The sequence below is a fragment of the Felis catus genome, chromosome E2, assembly GCF_018350175.1.
Source record: "Felis catus isolate Fca126 chromosome E2, F.catus_Fca126_mat1.0, whole genome shotgun sequence".
Lineage (NCBI taxonomy): Eukaryota > Metazoa > Chordata > Mammalia > Carnivora > Felidae > Felis > Felis catus.
In genome coordinates, this window is record NC_058382.1 from 59206874 (window position 1) to 59216469 (window position 9596).

Here is a 9596-nt window from a genome sequence, read left to right on the forward strand (position 1 = left end):
CAGGACCTTCTCACCTTTCAGGTCACGTGCTGAGTTCTGGGGCCTCCCCGGGCCCCACCACGTAAAGGAGCCCTGCTGCCTTCCTCGTTCACCTTGATCATTCCTGCTCCTCACGGCCCGAAATGAGCTCCTTTGTTTCTTCTGTTGCTTCCTTCCCGTCTGGTTCACTCCGGTGCATGTTAAGTTCCAGGAGGACAGAAGGGTCCGATCGGAGAGAATCCTTTTCTGTCGTCCGCGTCCGTCCAGAAGTGTCATAAGTGCAGATGACACGTATACCGTCTGGAGATCTTCCATGGGGCACTGATAATAAAGTGACCTCCTCGAGCATCACTAGTACACACGTGCCGTGAAGGGGCCGAGGACAGATGGCCAGGTTGGGATCTGTGCTTTTCTGGCCGTAGAATCCGGGACAAGTGACGAGACACCTTTGAGCCTCAGCTTCCCCATCTGTGACATGGGTCTAACAGCGGTGCCCCGTCACTGGGCAGCTCTGAATACCACACGCAAACCTGAGGCACAACCCAGAGCCCGGCCCAGAGAGAGGGCTCGGCAAACACCAGCTAAGGGATGGTCTCAGCTGTGCAAGTAACGGGGCCGCCTGGTTCTTACTCCCCGCGATGGTTAAGCCTGTGTGTCAACCTGACCGGCCTCCGGGGGCCCAGATAGCGGGTGAGATGTTATTCCTGGGGAGTGTGGGAGGGTGTTTCTGGAGGAGGTTAGCACCGGAATCGCAGACAGCGGGGGCCTCACCCAGTCCACTGAGGGAGGAACAGAACAAAACAGTGGGGGAAGGTGAATTTGGACTCCACAGGAGCTGGGACACCGTCTTCTCCTGTCCTTGCGCAGCTGACGCTCCCGGTTCCCAGGCATTTGGACTCACGCGGTGACGCCCACCCTCAGCCATCCCCCTCCGGCCTTCACACTCGGACTGCATTGCACCCCCACTTTCCCGGCAGGCGGGAGACCATAGGACATCTCGGCCTCCGTAACTACGTGAGCCAATTCCGATCACAAATCTCCTCTTACGCATCTATGTGTCCAGTGTCCTATTGGTGTTGCTTCTGGAGAACCCTACGCACTGCCACCTACACACTTAACCGTCCCTGTCACTGACAATGTTGTGAGGGAGCATGGGTCCACCGTCACTTGGTGAATGCATGGATGAGTGAGCGAGCGGATGAACGAATGCGTAACTAGCGAGCTGGACAGTCTGTGTCTGTCACCACTCCTCTTCTTACAAGGACACTGTTTCGGGAGGATGATCCTTTGGTAGGTTGTCAGTCTGGACGTCTGCAGGGACAGGCAGGTGACCCAAAGGGAAGAAACAGCAAACGTTCAGGTGTGACTTTGCTCCCAACCAGAGACGTTGAAATAGGGGAGTGTTTGAAACATGGCGGTCCCCAAAGGGAAATCCCTCCAGGTCTCCCGGCAAGCTGCCCGTCTGCGACCCCCGATGCACTGCATGGGGACACCTGCTTGCTGCTGACAGGTCCCCAGTCCCTTCTACTGACACCGTCGGGGGCGGATGTGTGCAGAAGTCAGAACTTCTATGGATTTCAGATGCGGTGTATACGCCCCACACCACGGCATTTCCCCGGCGGGTTTGGGCATTCGGTTAAATGGAGATGAGGAATAGCCACGTGTCTGTTCAGGAACTATTCTGTTGCCAATTGAGGGTTTTTAAAACTTAGGTTTTCAGCTTTCTGGACGTTGGCATTGCCGAAAAGCTATCACAGGCCTGCGCTGTTAGGGATTGTCAGCCTTTCAGGCACATCCCGCACCTCCAGTCTCCACCGGCCTGGGTTCTTTGCCCCGTGGCAGAGCCTGCAGCCCGTCTCCTCCAGCGTGGGGCACTTCCTCCCCTCTGCATCTCTACCGCTTTTCCATCGGGCTTCTGAGAGCGGCAGACGCGCTCTCTCTCTCTCTCTCTTGCCCTCTCTCTCTCCCTGCATACTGTGCAGTACTCAGACCCGGAGTGCAAAGCCACACTAGCCGCCAGTTTGGAGCACCAGCGCCAGAGAAGCCAGCTGGTATCACAGGAGTGGAGGCGGGTCCCGGGCCGGGTCACAAGCGGGGGCCCCTGGTCCACGTCCGCCTAAAACCCTCCCGCCTCTGGCAGTCCCTTCTCCCGAAAGTGAAAATCCCTTTTGTCTGTGGGAAAAACCTCACAAAAAAAGAAAAGCCCAACCGAAAAGCACACTGGTTTCTGTTTATAATTCGAGGGAAGGAATTTCACACAGATTCCACTCAGATTTGGAAAAAAAAAAAACTAGAACTGATTACTCAGAGGCGGGTGTGTTTCCCATCTCCTATCAGCGTTAATTTTTTAGGTCAGCACTCAGCCGTGTGGAGGCTGGTCTCACTTTGAAGATGATTTACTGATCAAGGGCAGTGGGAGAATCCCAGCGAGAAAACTGCCCGGACGCTCTCGGCTCACCCGCGGTCAGTCGTCACCCGCTGTCCCCCTCACCCGGGACGCGCACAGCACCTCTCAGAGAGCACGTAACCCCGGGCCGGGGACCGCGGATGAAAGAGGTGCGTATTTTCATTTCTCTGCCACGGACAGCAGGAGAGGGAGAGAACGAAAGAGAAGACAAGGTCCGATTTCAAGAAAGCCAGAGCTGGGGACGGAAGGAGCTAGAATCTCCAGCCACGCTTTTCTGCCTCGCCTCCCTGCTGCTGGCAAGTTCTATGGAAAATGAAGATGCTTTTGAATGAATTTCATTCCGTGGTAAAAAAAAAAAAAAAAGAAAAGAAAAGAAAAGAAAAGAAAAGAAAAGAAAAGAAAAGAAAAAAAGAAAAGAAAAAGAAAAAAAAGAAAAGAAAAGAAAACCTCGAGGCTGGAGGAATTCGGGGAGATTTGGAACTTCTGACCCCTTGACTGGGTCTGTCTGTCCAGCTAGTGGCCGCGAGGAGTTGGTTCCAGCTCCCAGGCAGCCAGCTCTGATCACAGCTCTGATCACACTGACAGTCAGCTGAACCCTCAGGACGGAAGTCCTGGAACGGGGCTGGGCACTGCTTTGCTCTTGTCAGTGTAAGCCTGGTGCAGTTCGTCTCGTGATGCGTCATAAAGGAAGACAGCCCCGCGACAGCAGCGTTAGCGATGCTAATGAGCGTCTGCAGGTGCTGCGGGAGAGGGCTTTCTCCACACGGATTTTCTCAGTCGGTTCCTGCTACGGGCTGAACTGTGTCCCTCGCCCCATCACAGATGCCGGAGTCCTAACGCGCCGCACCTCTGGATGCGACCTTGGAGACAGGGTCTTTGCAGACGATTGAGCGAGGACGAGGTCATTAGGGTGGGCCCTGATCCAATCTGACCGGTGTCCTTGTAAAAAGGGGGAATTTGGACCCGGAGACGGTCACACATGGTGGGAAGCCAGGGTAGAGGCAGGCTGGACGCATCTACGAGCGGGGGGACACCAGAAGGCACCAGAAGCCGGGTGACAGGCACAGAACAGATTCTCCCTCACGATCTGCAAAAGGAGCCAACCCTGCCGACACCCCTACTTCAGACGTGTGGCCCCCAGGGCTGTCAGGGAATACGGCTCTGTCACGTGGGCCACCCGGTTTGTGGCAATTCGTCATGGCGGCCCTGGAGACCTAACTCAACTCCCGCTGTCGCAGGTGGTGCCCCTATCATTCTTACTTTACGGACCAGTTCCAGAGAGACAACTTCACGGCCGCAGAAATGCAAGAAGTTAAGCGACCTTCCTGAGTTCAAGTGAACAGTACTGTTGGGATTCGAACCTAACTCCCTCTGACCACAAAGCCCCCGTTCATCACCACACCCCTCCGAGGGCCCCGACGAGCTTGCGTCTCAGGCGGGGCACCCCTGCTTCACCCCCTCGATGCACAAAGGCAGTCAAGGACGCCCAAAGAGGTCCAAGAACGTGTGCAGGGCACTGGGCCCACCAGTAGCCAAGCGCCCATGAGGACCCAGGTCACTGCCAGGCCTCAGTTCCCTACGACATCAGGCAGTTCTGGGTGGTGACCCAGGATGCTCATCCCATTGAGAGACGGGATGGCAGAGCAGGGGAGGGGCTGAACGGGGGTGCACGTGCCGTGGAGCCCACCACACCTGGCTTCTCACTGTGGGCCGTGCAGGCCAGGAGGGACATGGTAGGCCAGGGACAGGGCTCCTGAGAGCATGAAGACACTTATTCCCAGAGCACCTGTTGGCCTCCGGTGAGTTGTTACCAGTATTATTATTTTTTTTAAGTTTATTTATTTATTTTGAGAGAGAAAGAGCTTGTGTAAGCAGGGGAGGGGCAGTGAGAGAGAGGGGGAGAGAGAGAATCCTAAGCAGGCTCCACACTGTCAGTGCAGAGGCCGACGTGGGGCTCGAACTCGTAAACCATGCGATCATGACCTGAGCTGAAACCAAGTCAGACGCTTAACCGACTGAGCCACCCAGGTGCCCCCAAGTATTATTTTTATATTAAGGCGATAATCATAACTGATCTTCTCAGTTAGAACTGCACTGAGCCACCGGTAACCGAGGCCTTCCATGAAAGGGGCGTACAGGAATCGACGGTCTCCTCTCTCTCCCCGCCTGGGCTGCCGTGACGGCTCCACGGTGTCAGCTCCCAGGTTTCCGAGCAGGATGGAGGAGTTTGAACCCGGGCACACACAGGGGAGCAGGAGTGAAGGACATGCTTGGGGGGCCTGGGGACCCACAGGCAAGAGCGGGGCCGAGGCACGTCCTGCCTGGCTGGAGAGGAGAGTCCAAAGGCTCACCCGGGACATTAGACCGAAGGGCCGGGATGAGTTTCACCCACTGGCGGTACCTGAGCAGGAAGCGCCCGCCATAGACTGAGGGTCAGGAGAAAGGAAAACCCGACAGGTGTCCTTCATGTGTCCTCTTTTTTGGTGACGGCGACAGATACGCACGGAGGATGATGATTGCTCGTGCTAACCCTGAGGCACGTACACCCGACGAAGGGAATTCAGCATCCAGCTGGCCTTATCCCCCGGCAGGCTGACTCCCCAGACTAGCATTTCGGTCACCAACAGAGAGAGAGGCAGGTCTCCTTTCTGTTTTGGGAGAGAGGCAGGGGAGCGTCTGTGGTGAAGCTGGGGGATGGACGGGAGAGCAAAGGGGACACTGTGAGGCAGATTGCTTTGACCCGCTTACGCTCCTCACGTTGGCTGATAGGTGTGAGCTAGCACTGGGGTTAACATTTAAAATTTAAAATTTAATTTAGGGGCGCTTGGGTGGCTCAGTCGGTTGAGCGTCCGACTTCAGCTCAGCTCATGATCTCGCGCTTCGTGGGTTCGAGCCCCGCGTCGGGCTCGGTGCCGACAGCTCGGAGCCTGGAGCCTGCTTCCCATTCTGTGTCTCCCTCTCTCTCCCCTCTCCTGCTAGCGCTCTGTTCTCTCTCTGTCTCAAAAATAAACGTTAAAAAATTTTAAAAATAAAAATTAGATTTAAAATTAAATTTAAAATTAAATTTGAAATTTGCTCTGGTTGCCCAACTTGGCTTCTCTAAATGACTACGTTGCCCACAAGACCGGACCACCAAGGTGGTGGCTTCATACACAGTATGTCTGGGTCAACATACAGAGTGGGGTCGATGCTCAATTCAGTCAGTGAAACAAGAGCCAAGGGTACTCTGGAAAGTCATCAAAGTCGCCCTCAAAAGATAGGACCGGGGTGCTCGGAAAACTCGAAAATCTAAGAAGTCACTTCTTGTGTTTGTCTATGAATTTTGGCTGTGGCCCTTTCCCTGGGGCTGGTCTGGTTAAAACAGGGGGAAAGGAATTCGAAACATGACTTCTTTTCAAACACGTGTAATCGGATTCCGGTCCCAGAAACGCGCGTGTGCGTGTGCACTACGATGCCGCTGGACAGCAGGGCTGACGGACCGGAGGGAATCCCCGCCCCCCCTCCCCCCCATTTACACCAGCCCTCCCTGCCCCCATCCCTCCCCCGCCCCCCATCTAATGGACACGCTCTGGCCATTCATCTTTCCAAAGTGGGAACATCAGTGCGGGAAGAGGAGGAAGAATCAACAAACAGGCAGCCTCAGAGCAGGCCACTTGGAGAGCGCTGGAAACCCACCAGGCAGGACCACTGCTCAGTGGCAGGGGCGTGGTCCTGGCCGCTGGGGTGTGGATGCAAACCTCACAAACGGCTCTTTGTCGCCCTGCCGGGGAGCTGGGGCGTCCCGTGAGCTGCAACACACACACACACCCACTGGATTAAGAGCCGTCAGACTGGTTCCCAAAGCAAACACTGAGTTAATTTTTCCAGCATATTCCTTTCATGTCTGGGCTGCTTCAGGCTTCGCTGGGTCACTGGGCTCTTTGTTGCTGGCTTTGCCGTAGCCCCCCGTCCCCCTCCGCCTCTCACTGGCTCCTGGAGTCCTCTCCCCTCGACACCCGGGCCCTGATACACTGTTCCGTTTCACGGGAGGGGTGAGAAGAGCCCCCAAAGAGACCGGCCTTTGAAATCTGGGAGCCTGTGCCCACGAGCTCCCTGGGATCCCATTTCTCTGGGCCCCTGGCACGTGCTGGCCCGTGAGAGTCGGGTCTTCATTTCAGGACACTCCCGGCACCTGCCTTGCGCTTCTGGCTCCCATGCCTCCCCTAATGGGGACTGTCTGATCAGCCACCCCACCCCCCAAACCCTCTGGAAGCATGGCAGGGGCTGCCCACGGCCCTCAGATCACGGCCACGGTCCTCCACGAGGCTTACGGGCCCTGCCACTCTTCCCGGATACTCTGAACAAACTGCAGGTCCCCGAGTGTCCCCTTTCTTCCTGCCACAACACAAGAGGAAACCCAGTTGCCATCTGTGTAAGTTAGAGTCCAAACGGGAGAGTTGAAAACGCACTGAATATTGAAAACAGACGAATTAATGCAGGGCACTGGCTGCCCAAGTGACGGGACAGGACGCCAGCCAGAGGACAGCGAGGCGGCCCGCAGATGAACGCACAGCCCAGAACCCCGCCCTGGCCTCGGGGGTCCAAGGCTCCGCTCGGCCACTGCCCCTTCTCAAGCCAGGCCCCCAAGGACCCCCACACCCAAGATGTCCCGAGTTCCTCCTTTCGAGTCTGACTTTGCCCACCCCACCGGCCGGCGCCTCCCTCTGCGACAGGGTGTCCGGGGAGGGGGGGTCGGGGGGGAGTGGTGAGGAGGCGGGCTGCGCGAGAGCCTGGGAGACGCCAGGCGCTCCAGAGAAGAGCCGCGGAAAGCTGTGGCCCCCAGGGTTTCCCTGAAGATGACTTTCTGAAGAGAGAGCTAGAGAGGCCTTCACTTCCCGCCCAAGGTCACTTCACCGACAGCGGGACCCGCACGCGAGACAGGAAGGCGATCAGGGACCAACTCTCCCAGCAAGCTGTCCGTCTTCCCCATCTTCCTGCTGGTTTCTCAGAGGAGGACGCCGGGGCTCTAGCAGGGACCCTGGCCAAAGGTTCACGGGAAAAGATCAGAGTCCGTGCTTTTCAAAGGAAGGCAACTCAAAGGGCTGGCTTCCTGCCCCCCAGGGGTGAGGCCCCATCCCACCCTGTGGCCACAACAGGGCTGGTAGCCACACCTCCAGCTCCCATCTGGGGGAAATTAACTATAATCTGATGCTCCAAAGGCTCCTGAACGTCTCTCCTTCCGTCACCCTCCGTGCTCCAGCAACACGAGCCTGCTAAGGTTTCCTGAATATTCTATGCCGTTCCAGGGTTGAGCACCGGGAGGCTGTCGCATCAGCCTGGAATGGGCTTCTTGCCTTTGGCTGCACTGTTCAGCTCGGATTCTGCCTTTTTCCGGAAGGTTTTCACGCCCTGCCCCTTTCTGCCATCCCCACCCTCTCGCACAGTACTCGGAAGACAGTAGGCACTTGATGACGTGATAACCATCAGTAACTATCCAGAACTGTCCAGTGAAAGCAGACAACGGGCACTCAACAAAGAACCGACATAAAAACTGAAATTGGTTTCAGTGCGAAGGATATTGAGGTGTGGGCTCTCGGTTCTGGCTGCACCTGGGGGAGGACAGCTTGTTCGAAACACACTGACGCTGGGAACCTCCCCCAACCACCCAGATTAGAACGTCACTGGAACTTTCTGAAAGTTCTCAAGCTGAATTCAATTAGCCAAGAGTGAGATCACTCATCCTTGCTGGAGGATACAAACATGAGGAAGGCATGGTAGTCCTTCCTTCGAGGCTCTGACATGACCCAGCTGATTTTTTTTCTCCAAGACGGGAAAAGATTTTTTTTTTTCTCAAAGTGGGGTCCCAGGGACACCAGCAAAGCCTCACCTGAGAACTTGTTACAAATGCAGATTCTCAGGGGAGCCTGGGTGGCTCAGTCGGTTGGGCGTCCGACTTGGGCTCAGGTCATGATCTCACGTCTCGGGAGTTCGAGCCCCGCGTCGGGCTCCGTGCCAACAGCTCGGAGCCTGGAGCCTGCTTCGGATTCTGTGTCTCCCTCTCTCTCTGCCCCTTCCCCACTTGCACTCTCTGTCTCTCAAATATAAATAAACATTTAAAAAAAGAGAAAAAAAAAAAGAAACGCAGATTCTAGGGGCTCCGGGCTGGCTCAGTCGGTGGAGCATGAGACTCGATCTCGGGGTTGTGGGTTCCAGCCCCACGCTGGGTGGAGAGCTTGCTTAAAAACTAAAAAAAAAAAAAAAAAAAAATTGTAAAGTACAGATTCTAGAGCTCCATCTAAGAACTGCTGTGTCAGAGTCTGCGGGGAGGGTTGGACACCTGTGTTTTCACATGACCTGCAGGGGTCCAGGGTGTGCTAGAGTTTGAGAACCTCAGCTCAACGGCTTGTTTTTCAACATGTGACTCACTCACAGCCGTATCAGAAATGCCAGATATTATGAACATGTAGATTCCTGAACCCCTTTTTGGTGCAGATGACTCAGAGCCTAGGGGCTGGGAGAAGAATCTCACATTTTACCAGCAGTTGGGAGGACAGAGCCACATCTTACAGCTTCCTGGGTGAGCCTTAGCTTACGGACAGCCGGTAAAAGTTCCAATAAATGCCTCCCACCCCGCCTCGGAGCATAGACTTTGGCAAATTAAAGGACAGTCGGAAAGCTGGGTCTGTCTACTTCTCGTGCACGTGTCTTCAGCTCTCCTCCGTGCCCCGGGACTTAGGGTATCCTGGAAGGCTGCCCAAGTCCCATCTTGGAAGTCTCTTTGGTTTGGCCAATGCCCAGCTTCCCCCGGCACCTGAAGCAGGGGGAGCCCAGGAGTCCCACCCCCACTGTCTCCATGCAAATACCTTTTCTGCACCTCCTGCGTGAGGAAGGGACCTCTTCCTCCAGGGGAGACGGGCCGTCACCACTAACCGACGACAGACACCTATGAAGGTATCGCCTGGGACTCCGAATTAACTTGTAGCTCCACATCTGAGACCAGATAGCTGTCAAAACTTCTATCAAACACACATTTAATAATCAGGAGACACCCTGTGGTGAGTGGGAGCAGGGCCAGTGGCAGAGTTGAGATTTCATTTTTGTGCACATTTCAGCAAACACATGAGCTTTTCAGCTGCTAACTCGGCAAGTGTAAATATATCCCGCGTTCCATTTTTATTCCATCGGCGAGGCAGCGCCAGACCTAAAGGGAAATGGGGAACCGTCCCGCCAA